The following is a 13889-nucleotide window of genomic DNA, read 5'->3' as shown; positions in this document are numbered from 1 at the left end:
CCTGTTGTTTGATTCAATCTATGTCAAAACATTTCACAAAAACAGCTCTCACAGTCCTATATTGGCAAGCATTCACAACTAAACGTAACATTTGTGCTGAGTTGGACAGAAACATAATATTGCCAGAAATAATCACATTAGCGCACGTTAGCTCAACCGTCCCGTGGGGACGTAACTCTATGACATGGACACACATCACAGACAATGAAGGCTCCTGATAAACCCTCTCCTGGTGGGGGAAGGTCAACTGAATCTACAACCTACAGGAGAACACCAGGTGGCCCCAGAGTTTGCACCCAGATCCTGGGAGACCTGAGCAAGGGAAACTGCATCCTGAGGATTGATAATGTTCAGCGCGATGACGTTGGACCGTTCTGTTTCAGGACTGACATGCCAGAGTACAACCAGTTCTCCTATGTTAGTAACATGGTTTGCATCAGTTTTAATGGTGGGTAGGCCTGTGTTAATTTGGTTGAGGATTTTTTGGCAATCTGTATCCTGTTGAATTGTTGAACGTGGCTTATTAAATGTGCCTTTCAAAAGGCCATATATCAGTCTTTGACTAATTGTTCAATGAATGCTTTTCTTCCGTGTCATGCTGTCCAGTCCCCCCTTTCTGTCAGTGAGGGAGGAGGTGAAGGAGTGGGAGGTGGTATCTGCCTCTTGCTATGTGTCTCACTCCTGCCCATCTGATCCCCCTCTCCTCAACTGGAGCCACTCTGGAACACCCAGCATCCAATCACAGCAGCATACCAAGGGCCAGTGGGAGGTGACATCATCCATGACCTTTACCCCCACCATCACTGATAACAACCAACCTCTGGACAGTGAACCGCTCAAAGACTCATTGTCAAATGTCACTCTCTATGACAAAGTTCTATATAGTACAAATGAGAGTGGTTATATTTCTTGACAATGTTGTTCCAAACCAAGTGGTGTGGCAGCTGTTGGGCTGAACAAACAAACTCATGATTGTTGCTTTGTGGGAAAGAATGACCCAGTCAGTGGCTCATCTGCGTTGTCAGTGGTGATTTTAGCATGTACATCTTGGTGGGGCAAACAAAAAATAAAACAATTGGGATGCATGCCAGCAAAGCCACTACACAACACAAAAACCCTAAACATTAGATGAATTGCACAATAACGGTGACAAACGGTGCCCACAAACTTTTAGGGCCTACATAAAGCTGCCCCAACAGCAGAGTTCCAAAAGCAGTCCCAACAGCTTACCACTGCTACACCTGGCTATCAGCGGAGCCTTGTCTGGCAGCAAAACAGTTAATTCAGCCTCATTTACTGCCTTAAAAAAACAGCTGATAGGGCTGACTTAAACAAATGTGGTTTCTACTGACAATTGAGATGTACAAACTATGGCAAGCGGATAAGAGGCAATCCGTAATTTCGAATAAGACATTAATGAGCGAGTTAGGAAGAGCGTAGTCAATATAGCTATTTGTTCAGCCCTTTTGAAATGTACAGTGACAGAAATCAGAACATGGGCTGTTCTTCGTTCTCCCTAAGTCAGAACCGTAGGATAGAAAAATGGGGCATATAAGCAGACAATGAAATCTCTTACAATATTCAATAATTACATTTCACTAAAACATATTATAGGCTACATGTGCACCACCAAATGTTGTCATCAAATCTGGCATTCTCTGGATTTATGGTGCTTTCAAGATAACTGGAAACTGAAAAAAACAAGGTTGAATCATGATGACGCCAGTGATCTTCAGATCAAAACTCTAGAAACAGGCCCAATTCTGACTTACAATTCCGAGTTTGATGACCGTTCAAAACGTATTTACCCTGTCGGAGCTTGTTTTTTCCTGAGTTCCCAGTTGTCTTGAACTCACTGAAGTCAGATTTCCCAGTTCCGCGTAAACAGTTGTTTTGAGCGAGGCAGAAATCGCGCTTGATTGACAGCATGGCCAATGTTTATAATTTTAAACTTGGAAAAGAGACCCTTAAACCAAGACGTATCACCACACAGTCACTCCACTAAATAGTAGGCTAGTGATTGCTTTGCAATTGTCATAGGCGTCGTAAGGGACAGACCAAGGCGCAGCGGGTATTGTGCTCATCTTCTTTTATTATTAATAAAGTGAACACTTAAACGAAAACAACAAACTGACAATTAACAGTTCTGCAAGGTACACAGACTATACAGAAAGCAACCACCCACAAAAACACAGGAAAAACACGCTGCCTAAGTATGGCTTCCAATCAGAGACAACGAAAGACACCTACCTCTGATTGGAAGCCATACTTGGCCACACATAGAAAAAGAATACTAGAACATATCCCCTGGAACCAAAAAACCCCAAAACACACAAAACAAACACTCTGGGCTGAGAGGTGTCACTGGAGGCCCCGGGCTGAGAGGCGTCGCTGGAGGCCCCGGCCTGAGAGGCGTTGCTGGAGGCCCCGGCCTGAGAGGCGTCGCTGGAGGCCCCTGACTGGGGAGCGTCGCTGGAGGCTCCTGACTGGGGAGCGTCGCTGGAGGCTCCTGACTGGGGAGCGTCGCTGGAGGCTCCTGACTGGGGAGCGTCGCTGGAGGCTCCTGACTGGGGGGCGTCGCTGGAGGCTCCGGGCTGAGGAGCGTCGCTGAAGGACGAAGCGCTGGCACAGGACGAACTGGGCTGTGCTGGGGAATTCAGGGTATCGTGCGTGGAGCAGGCGTGGGATATCCTGGGCCGAGGAGCCGCACTGGAGGCCAGATACGCTGCGCCGGCGCACTTTTTCCTGGCTGCCGGCTCGCTGTCGTAAGACAACATTGCAGAGCCTGTATCGACCGCACCGGGCTCTGAGTGCATATGGGCGACATAGTGCGCATACCTCCATACTGCCTAGCTCCTCCCTCTGTGCGTCTGCTCCGTCGTGCGCACTCCACCAGTCCCTTTCTCCGGAATCCTGCGTCGTCATCTGCTCTTGACTCCTCGACCGGCTCTGGTTTCCTCCATGGCTCCCTCCGTATAGCCTGGGAAGTTAGGTCAGGGTTCCCCCCTGACCTAGAACACTCCCCTTATGCCGGGGGGCTGCCTCTTCACCTCCTGAATAGGAGGATACAACGCCTCGTACCTCCGTCGTTCCCTCTTCGCTTCCTCCAGCTCCTCCTTCGATCGCTGGTACTCCCCAGCCTGGCTTCATGGACCCTTGCCATCCAGGATCTCCTCCCACGTCCATGACTCGAGATACCTCCTCTCCAGCTCCTTACCCCGCTGCTTGGTTTTCTTCTGGTGGGTGGTTCTGTCATAGGCGTCGTAAGGGACAGACCAAGGCGCAGCGGGTATAGTCCTCATCTTCTTTTAATATTAATAAAGTGAACACTTAAATGAAAACAACAAACCAACAATCAACTGTTCTGCAAGGTACACAGACTATACAGAAAGCAACCACCCACAAAAACACAGGAAAAACAGGCTGCCTAAGTATTGCTTCCAATCAGAGACAACGAAAGACACCTGCCTCTGATTGGAAGCCATACTTGGCCACACATAGAAAAAGAAAACTAGAACATATCCCCTGGAACCAAAAAAAACCAAAACACCCCCTGCCACGCCCTGACCATACTACAATTACAAATGACCCCTTTACTGGTCAGGACGTGACAGCAATGCTTGCAGTTAGCCACTGATTCCTTCCAAACCACTCATTGTTGAATTTGCAATTTCCAACTTGTTGTGAAATTTTTATGTCTAATGGCTAATGAGCACTGATACGATTTATCTACAATTTGTCTTAATTATTTATCTTTGTATGGCAAGGATTAAATAGGATTTGCCAGTAGAATGTCAACTTGATTCATGATGATGACTGCTAGCTAAGATTTTGAAAGTATGAGGTTGACATGATCAGTCCAATCAAAGCTACTGTTGATATAATGTGATTTGACATCATTTTATCTGTGGCCAATGACCTTGAGCCTTCTTGGATGGGCACTTCTAATGTAACTCTATGACAGCACCCAAGGGGCTTGCATTTTCTATCTCTACCCTTAGATTTGGCGGCGACGTAGTGTCCCCATGAGTGACAGAACACTGAGCAAATCACGGCTTATCTAGAGATTATTACCAACCCCTACGCTCTGAATTTTCTGCTGGCTGCCCCCCCACCACAGAAATCACTGAGCTAGGCTGAAACACATGCATTTTGGAGTTGCCTTTCTCAAGAAAGCAAAAAAGAGACCATGGTTGCATTTGGCTTATTTATTATGTTTTACATTGTTTGCAAACTGATATATGACATGTATTAATAAAAAAAACATAAGCATTTCGCAGCACCCAATATAACATCTGCTGAACTATGTACGTGACCAATACATTTTGACCAGACCGAAGCCCTCTACTGCACTGCCGTTAACACAGAGGGACATGGGTGCTTCAGACAATGGACAATCATGGTAGATTGTAAGTACCAAGCATTTATGTCAGTGGAATTTTTGTATCCCAATGATAATAATTAACAATCAATAAGCCTTGACTAATCCCCAAGGTTTGTAAGACACTGGGTTAAGAATAATTAGGCAAAGACTCAGCTTTCTGCAAAAAGGTTCGTACAGTTTATTCAGTGAACGTTCTGAAGTCCATTACACAAAGATGTTCATTTTATGCTCACTCCCCGCTTACGCACATACCTACACACAAACAATAGATATCCTACGCACATACATACACACGAACAGTAGGTGAATTTTATCCCTCCCCGGACTTCTCACCACTGTTAATCACTACCCAGCGCTGCCTGTTCCTTTCCACCAAGATTAGAGAAACCTTGAGGGTCACTCCCTTTCTTCTCTAAGTTACTCAAAGTTCCTCAGCTGCCGGGTCAATCACAATCTACTTGTTGTTATCTTAGGCCCACTAAAACACACACACATTTTGTCCCGGACCTCTACTAGACCTTATGGGCCTTTCGATTAGTACTTTAATTATTCATTATATATGCTACATAACTACTTAATTACTAATTGGTTACGTGACAGGGTTGGATTCTTTATTCATTTACCTTTATTATATAATTCCCTTATCAATTTATAACTTATATTCCCCAGTTTCTCCTTTAGTCAGGTAGAGTCAATTGACAAGCACACCCTATAACTGGATACACACATTCACGTTTCTCACTAGTTTTGGTTGTCATGCCAAGTTAACAGGGGTAAACCTATTCCCCCTCAGGAGACTGAAAAGGTTTGGCATGGGTCCTCAGATCCTCAAAAAGTTCTACAGCTGCACCATCGAAAGCATCCTGACGGGTTGCATCACTGTCTGGTATGGCAACTGCTCGGCCTCCGACCGCAAGGCACTACAGAGGGTAGTGCAAACGGCCCAGTACATCACTGGGGCCAAGCTTCCTGCCATCCAGGACCTCTATAACAGGCAGTGTCAGAGGAAGGCCCTAAAGATTGTCAAAGACTCCAGCCACCCTAGTCATAGACTGTTCTCTCTGCTACCACACGGCAAGCGGTACCGGAGCACCAAGTCTAGGTCCAAGAGGCTTCTAAACAGCTTCTACCCCCAGGGCATAAGACTCCTGAACATCTAGTCAAATGGCTACCCAGACTATACACATTGCTGCTGCCCCCCCCCCTCCACAGCACTGCCACTCTCTGTTGTCATCTATACATATTCACTTTAATTAATTCTACCTACATGTACATACTACCTCAACTAACTGGTGCCCCTGCACATTGACTCTGTACCGGCACCCCCCCTGTATATATTGTTATTTTACTGCTCCTCTTTAATTACTTGTTACTTTTAGCTCTTATTCGTATCCGTATTTTTTGAAACTGCACTGTCGGTTAGGGGCTCGTAAGTAAGCATTTCACTGTAAGGTCTACACCTGTTGTGTTCGACGCATGTGACTAATAAAATGTGATTTGATTTGAATTCCTGAAGATCACAGTAATTGAGGAAGTTCCAGAGTGATTGTAGCTCATTGCACTTCTGAAGTGGTCTGTAAAAAATATGCTGTGTGGCTATAAACAAATGGTCCATATTCTCCCAACAGACCTTCCAGAAAAGTATGCAGATTAGTCGGGCTGAACCAACAAAACCACACATTTGACAAGTCAACCTCTACATTTTTAGTGGAGGGGGAGTTTGAGGATAAGGACACTATATCCTGCACTCCCAGGAATTAGTATGGGGAGGCCTTTCTCACCAAATACATTGAATACATTAAAATGTTTCTAAGCCTTTCAAATCATATGAAGGATTCGTTCAAAAACATGTTTTGTGAAACTTTCTTATTTTTTCTCCAGATTTAATCATGTATACAGAGCTACAATCAGAACCTAATAACAATTAATAATTGTCTGGATTTTGATTTGTATGCCCGTTACCGATATGTTCTTATAGAGAGGGTCAAGAAAGCTGACAAAATCAGTATTGTGAAATAGCTCAAACCCCATGGAAATAAACAGATGTTGAAAATCTCAATAAATGAAAGAGCAACCCCAAGTGGAGAAACACTGAAAGTCCCACACTCAGATTACCCTCAAGACACAATTTCAACAGACAGCTGGGGAAGTGGGGAACAATCTATCGTTAAATACTGGTTGATTTATTGTGCATATTAAACATTTTGTAAAAACTCTTCTGAATCACCCAAGCAATAGATGATAAACAAATGCCTTGTAAAAGCCATAACACAAAGCCACAGCCCAAATAAGAATGTACCATATTCATTAGCCATAAGAACTATAAAGCTACATCAAGCTAACAAATATAAGCAGTCACCAGCTCTGCTACATTGGTTTAGACTGTTAATATTTTACTGGAACCTTTGAGAGACGGAGTACCACTGCCTCTGGGCCAGCTGACTCCCACATACTTCCTGTTGTGTTCACAAGTTACCATAGACTGCTTCGTCTCCACCATCACACTCGTATGGGTCGCCATCCTCTTCAGCCTACAGGAAACCAGATCAGAGATACTATCATCAACAACACCTCTATTGTTTTTTTATATCCTTTGTATTTAGAGCAAACTTTTCTCAGATCTCTACAGCAGCTGTAAATGTCTGCAGTAGAACCACAGTACATACCTCCATGTTGCCATATAGCTGATTGTTGGTGTGGTAGTTTGTGTTGATTTCACTGCTGGTGTCTTTCTGCTCTTTCGTGTGGATAGAGTTAGGACCACTCTCAGATGCTTTCTCTTCATTTGATAAGACAAAACAAGAGTGAATGTAGGCAAATGGTCTTTAACAACTCATCAAGGATTCTAGGTTATGATCACAGATAGATCAGCCTGTAGAAAAATACCTTGATGGTGAGGGATCTGAGGAAGCAAAGTTGGCTGTATCCATGTCCTGCATATTGGTTACTGGCTGGTCACTCTTTTTTTGTGCAGTGTGAACACTCCAATGGAACTCAGACTGCTCAAACGAGCCCCCGATGCAAACAGAACTGAGTTACTGTAGGTTCGCTTGAATTCCAAGGCTCACCAGGTTTGCTTGTCATTATTCCCGCACCACAGACTAGAATACTGCAACACCGTTTCCCATGCCATAACCCCTCACATTGGTGCCACAAAAGAAAGAAGATGATTATGTACAGGTTTGTGGAAAAAATTGAAAAAATGATTGGTTCCTTTCTTAATATAGCAATGTGAATACGAAGAGGACTCGGACCACAAAACAGGTGAAGTGATATGGCAAAAGTGTTGAGTCCTCATTCAAAGGCAAGGCCAGTGTGAATACAAAGAACTGAGTTGTTTTACCTTTTTTTACCCAGAGTTTACTTTAAATAGGACTGTGATCAGTTATTTAAAAAAACACTATATGTGAAAACACCCTAATACAGATTAATTTGATCAACCACATGCTCTCAATCTATTTTAATTTGAAAAGGGAAGTATGTCTAGACCGTGGATAAAGTTCATGTTTCCTTTTCAAATAAGTTTAATTCTAGTTTCATTTTCCTCATCTGCATTGTTTTCACAGAAGTGAAAGTGTAAATCTACCAAACAGTGTTGTTAACACAAAGGTGTAGTCCACTTACATTTGACATTGACAGTTTTGGAGCTGTTCACCATCTTCCCTCCCCTGTATGCTGCTGTGCAGATCAGAGGGTGGTTGTGATCAGTGATGGTGGAGCTAAAGTTCAGGGATTATGTCACTTCCCAATGGCCCTTGGTCAGCTGCTGTGATTGGATGCTGGCTGTTCCGGAATGGCTCCAGGTCAAGAGAGGGTGTTCAGTTGGGCAGGAGTGAGACACAGAGCAGGAGGCAGACACCTCCTCCCCCACCTTCACCTCCTCCCTCACTGACAGAGAGGGTGGGTCTGGAGAGTCTGAAATCAGTGAAGAGATGATAACAGTTATATCAGTTCCTCTGCAGCGTGCTTTTACTTATTATTGGGTCTGTCCTTTCTGTACTATCATTAAGATTAAAATCCGCTAGAAGATATAGCTAATCAGATAACAATATGGTCAATGGGATACTATAATTTATTCAATATTTGAAATTCTCCTTGTCAACTTCGCCCTGGGAACTTACTGCTCACTGCAATGGAGACTTTGTCATGTACTTTTATGTAGGAATACTTGGTACGGTCTTCTATTTCAATCCTGAAAGTAAAGGGTCCTTTGTCACAATGATGGAGGGGGTTGATTTTGAGAGAGCAGTTCTTCTGCCAGAGATCTCCCACCAGCTCTGTACGACCCCTGTAGCTTTTGATGACGTTGGAGCTGTCTGGGTGGTATATATAGTCATATTGGTTTTTGATCCAGGTGCCAGTTAATTTGGAGGGCTTCTTCTCTGGTTCTGGGTAGTTGAATGAGCAGGGAATCACAATGCACGAGCCCTGTAGGCCGGAGACTGAGCCGGGCACCTCAGCAGTCCATGATGCGTCATCAATTTCCATCACACAAATAGAATGGGGAATGTTAGTCAGAGGTGTTGGACACAGTCAAGGAATATGAGTATAATAATTATAATATCTGATCCACAGGCAGCTGGTGGCACCTTAATTGGGGACGACAGGCTCATAGTAATGGCTGGAATAGAATGGTATTAGCACATGAAACACATGGTTTCCTTGTGTTTGATTCCATTCACTTCATTCCAGTCATAATTATGAGCCGTCTTCCCCTCACCAGCCTCCTATTCTCCGATGTTCCTTGGGCTGGTCACGGGTTGATTTGAACAAATCAAGAGGCCATTTTATTGTTCATTTTGTTCTATTAATATTTGAAAGGGGGAGGTGCATTACTAGCCTCTCAAGGTTTTTCATCTCCCCTGCACATGCACTTTTCGCTACTCTTTTTAACTCTCACCACATTGTTTTGTATTTGTTTTGTGTGAAAATAAATTTAAAAAACATTTTTTTTAACTGTACAGACTCTATATTTGTAGCCTATCTCCAAGCCAAATGCAATGAATAAGAAAACGCCATGGTACTTTTTCACTCCCCATCCCTTCCGCTCAGTGAAGGACCTGAAGGAATAAGGAAATTTGTATTATCACTAGAAAGTTAGCATTGCATATGATACTTGTAATGTCTAAAAGCCAAATCACTGACTTTCTTAGTTTGACAATTCTTGCTCTTTTTTTGTCAGATAGCCACCCTCCTTTAAAGACAGAGGGCATTAACGTATGAAATAAATAAATAAAATCAATGTTTTATTAGTCACATGCGCCGAACACAACAGGTGTAGACCTTACAGTGAAATGCTTACTTACGAGCCCCTAACCAACAATGCAGCTTAAGAAAAAATACAGATAAGAATAATAAAGAAGAGTAACAAGTAATTAAAGAGCAGCAGTAAAATAACAATAGCGAGACTATATACAGGGGGGTACCGGTACAGAGTCAATGTGCGGGGGGCACCGGTTAGTTGAGATAATATGTACATGAAGGTAGAGTTATTTAAGTGACTATGCATAGATGATAACGATAGAGAGTAGTAGTGGTGTAAAGGGGGGGGGGGCAATGCAAAAACACTGGGTAGCCATTTGATTAGATGTTCAGGAGTCTTATGGCTTGGGGGTAGAAGCTGTCATGGACCTAGACTTGGTGCTCTGGCACCGCTTGCCGTGCGGTAGCAGAGAGAACAGTCTATGTCTAGGGTGACTGGAGTCTGACAATTTAGGGCCTTCCTCTGACACCAGCCTGGTACAGATGTAAAGAATGGCTGGAAGCTTTGCCCCAGTGATGTACTAGGCCGTTCGCACTAGCCTCTGTAGTGCCTTGTGGTCGGAGGCTGAGCAGTTCTGAGCAGTGCTCTGCCCTCCTTTTCCTGTAGTCCATGATCATCTCCTTTGTCTTGATCACGTTGAGGGATAGGTTGTTGTCCTGGAACCACACAACCAGGTCTCTGACCTCCTCCCTATAAGCTGTCTCATCATTGTCGGTGATCAGGCCTACCACCATTGTGTCGTCAGCAAACTTATTGATGGTGTTGGAGTCGTGCTTGGCCACGCAGTTAAGGGGGAACAGGGAGTACAGGAGGGGACTAAGCACGCACCCTTGAGGGGCTCCCGTGTTGAGGATCAGCGTGGCAGATTTACTGTTGCTTAGCCTTACCACCTGGTGGTAGCCCTTCAGGATGTCCAGGACCCAGTTGCAGAGGGAGGTGTTTAGTCCCAGGGTCCTTAGCTTAGTGATGAGCTTTGAAGGCACTATGGTGTTGAACACTGAGCTGTAGTCAATGAACAGCATTCTCACATAGGTGTTATTTTTGTCCAGGTGGGAAAGGGCAGTGTTGAGTGCAATAGAGGTTTCATCATCTGTGGATCTGTTGGGGCAATATGCAAATTTGAGTCGGTCTAGGGTTTCTGGGATGATGGTGTTGATGTGAGACATGACCAGCCTTTCAAAGCACTTCATGGCTACAGACGTGACTGCTACAGGTCGGTAGTCATTTAGGCAGGTTACATTGGGCACAGGGACTATGGTAGTCTGCTTGAAACATGTTGGTATTACAGACTCAGCCAGGGACAGGTTCAAAACGTCATTTAAGACACTTGTCAGTTGGTCAGCGCATGGTCGGAGTACACGTTCTGGTAATCCATCTTGCCCTGCGGCCTTGTGAATGCTGACCGGTTTAAAGGTCCTACTCACATTGTGTGACCACGCTCGCAGTAGCCAGTCGTCCGGAACAGTTGTTGCTCTCATGCATGCTTCAGTGTTGCTTGCCTTGAAGCGTGCATAGAAGTCATTTAGCTCATCTGGTAGGCTTGTGTCACTGGCCAGCTCGCAGCTGGGCTTATCTTTGTAGTCCTTAATAGTTTGCAAGCCCTGTCACATCCGATGAGCATCGGCGCCAGTGTAGTAGGATTCAATTTTAGTTCTGTATTTACGCTTTGCCTGTTTGATGGTTCTTCTGAGGGAATAGCGGGAATTCTTATAAGCTGTACGGGTTAGAGACTGGCTCCTTGAAAGTGCCAGATCTACCAGTGTGGATGTTGCCTGTATTCCATGGCTTCTGGTTGGGGTATGTACATACGGTCACTGTTGGGACAACGTCATCGATGCACTAATTGATTAAGCCAGTGACGGATGTGGTATATTACACAATGCCATCGGATGAGTCCCGGAACATGTTCCAGTCTGTGCTAGCAAAACAGTCCTGTAGCTTAGCATCTGCGTCATCTGACCACTTCCGTATTGAGTGAATCACTGGTACTTCCTGCTTTAGTTTCTGATTGTTATTATGGTCAGATTTGCCAAATGGAGGGAGAGGGAGAGCTTTGTACGCTTCTCTGTGTGTGGAGTAAATGTGGTCTTGAGTTTTTTTTCCTCTTGTCGCACATTTAACATGCTGGTGTGGTCTTCATGACAGAATCTGTTTGTCGTGGTAAATAGACAGCTACGAAAAATATTGATGAAAACTATCTTGGTAAATAGTGTGGTCTACAGCTTATCATGAGATACTCTAGCTCAGGCGAGCAAAACCTCAAGACTTCCTTAATATTTGATTTTGCGCACCAGCGGTTATTGACAAATAGATACAGACCGCCACACCTTGTCTTACAGGAAGCAGCTGTTCTGTCTTGCTGATGCATGGAAAAACCAACCAACTGTATATTATCCATGTCATCGTTCAGCCACGACTCTGTGAAACATAAAATATTAAAGTTTTTAATGTCCCTTTGGTACGTTAATCTTGACCAGAGCTCATCCAGTTTATTCGCCAATGATTGCATGTTGGCCAATAGGACGGATGCGTCCCCTGTATCGGTGTCTTCTCTTCATGCGAATGAAGGGGATTTGGGCCTGGTCAGGTATCTGGAGTAAATCCTTTGCGTCCGACTTGTTAAAGAAAAAATCTTTGTCCATTTCGAGGTGAGTAATTGCTGTTCTGACATCCTCTTTTCGGTCATAAGAGACGGTGGCAGAAACATTATGTACAAAATAAGTTATAAACAAACAAACAAACAAAAAACACAAAATAGCACAATTGGTTAAGTGCCGGTAAAACTGCATCCATCTCCTCCGGCACCATTACTTATTACTTCTCTGTGCTCTTGAGAGATTGCAGGTCTTTGGTGAAAAGGCACTGGAGGTCCTTGGAATATTCTGTCTCTGTAGCATCTGGAGAGAGACAAAGAGGTAGTGTGTCCTTGAAAGAGAGAGAGACCTCATCATTGACCTCCCACTGGCCCAGGGCCTACTGCCTAACCTTATAATCACACTTTTTCTGACAGGGACTTACTCCAGGAGTAGGTGTATGGTGCATAGAGCTTCTCCACTCCTTACAGTGGCATCCAGTAATATTGTCACCCTTGGTAAATATGGGCAAAATGGGCTGTGAAAAAAATTTCTTTGCTGTTTATCCTCTTGGTCTTTCATTCAAAATATTCACAAAAATCAAACCTTTAATTAAGGTAAATTTATTGAAAAAAATGTATGTTAAATAAATTAAATAAATACTTTTCACAGAAACGTGTGCCACAACTATTGGCACCCCTAGAAATTCTTATGAGTAAAATCTAACTGAAGTATATTCCCATTCATATTTTACGTTTTTAAGTTCACCTGAGTGATTAGGAACACTTGTGGTAAGCCATGACTTCCTGTTTCACTGGGGTATACAAATTAGGTGACAGACAGGCCAAGTTCCCATAGTCATCCATCACTATGGGAAAGACCCGAGAATATAGTAATGATGTGTGACAAAAGGTTGTTGAGCTGTACAAATCAGGAAATGGCTATAAGAAAATAGCTCAATAGTTGAAAATGCCGATGTCTATCATCAATGCAATAAGTAAGAAGTTTAAAGCCACTGGAGATTTTAACAATCGGCCTGGAAGAGGATGTGTGTCTATATTGACCTCACACACAGTGAGGAGGAAGGTTCGAGTGGCCCAAAAATCTACAAGGATTACAGCTGGAGAATTGCAGACGTTAGTTGGGTCTTGGGGTTAGAAAGTCTCCAAAACTATGATCAGACGCCACCTACAAAACCGCAAGTTGTTTGGGAGGGTTGCCATAAAAAAGCCTTTGCTGTCATCAAACAACAAACTCAAGCGCCTACAGTTTGCCAAACGTTACTGGAACTTACAATGGGACTGGTTCTATGGTCAGATGAGACCAAAATAGAGCTTTTTGGAAACAAACACCAGAGATGGGTTTGGTGTAGACAGAAAGATAGCCATACAGAAAGGTACCACATCCCCACTGTGAAGTATGGTGATCTTTGATGTTGTGGGGCTGTTTTTCTTCCAAAATGCCTGGACAACTTGTTAGGATACATGGTATCATGGACACCATCAAGTACCACATATATTCAATCAAAACCTGACTGCCTCTGCAAGGAAGCTTAAACTGGGCCGTGGTTGGATCTTCCAGCAGGACAATGATCCAAAGGACACCTCAAAATCAACACAAAAATGCTTCACTGACCATAGAATCAAGGTTTTGCCATGACCATCCCAGT

General features: G+C 43.8%; 1 long non-coding RNA gene across 1 annotated transcript; it reads right to left on the bottom strand.

The window, feature by feature from the left end:
* Nucleotides 1–5729: 5729 nt before the first annotated feature.
* On the bottom strand, nucleotides 5730–8198 carry LOC123728707 (uncharacterized). Its single transcript, XR_006760346.1, has 4 exons — nucleotides 8009–8198; nucleotides 7271–7383; nucleotides 7051–7163; nucleotides 5730–6915 (listed from the first exon to the last, which is right to left on the bottom strand). It is a non-coding gene; the product is annotated as an uncharacterized lncRNA (long non-coding RNA).
* Nucleotides 8199–13889: the final 5691 nt, after the last annotated feature.

This window comes from Salmo salar, chromosome ssa02 (assembly GCF_905237065.1).
Source record: "Salmo salar chromosome ssa02, Ssal_v3.1, whole genome shotgun sequence".
NCBI lineage: Eukaryota > Metazoa > Chordata > Actinopteri > Salmoniformes > Salmonidae > Salmo > Salmo salar.
The sequence above is the reverse complement of the archived record's forward strand: the minus strand, read 5'-3'. Positions and strand labels throughout refer to the sequence as shown.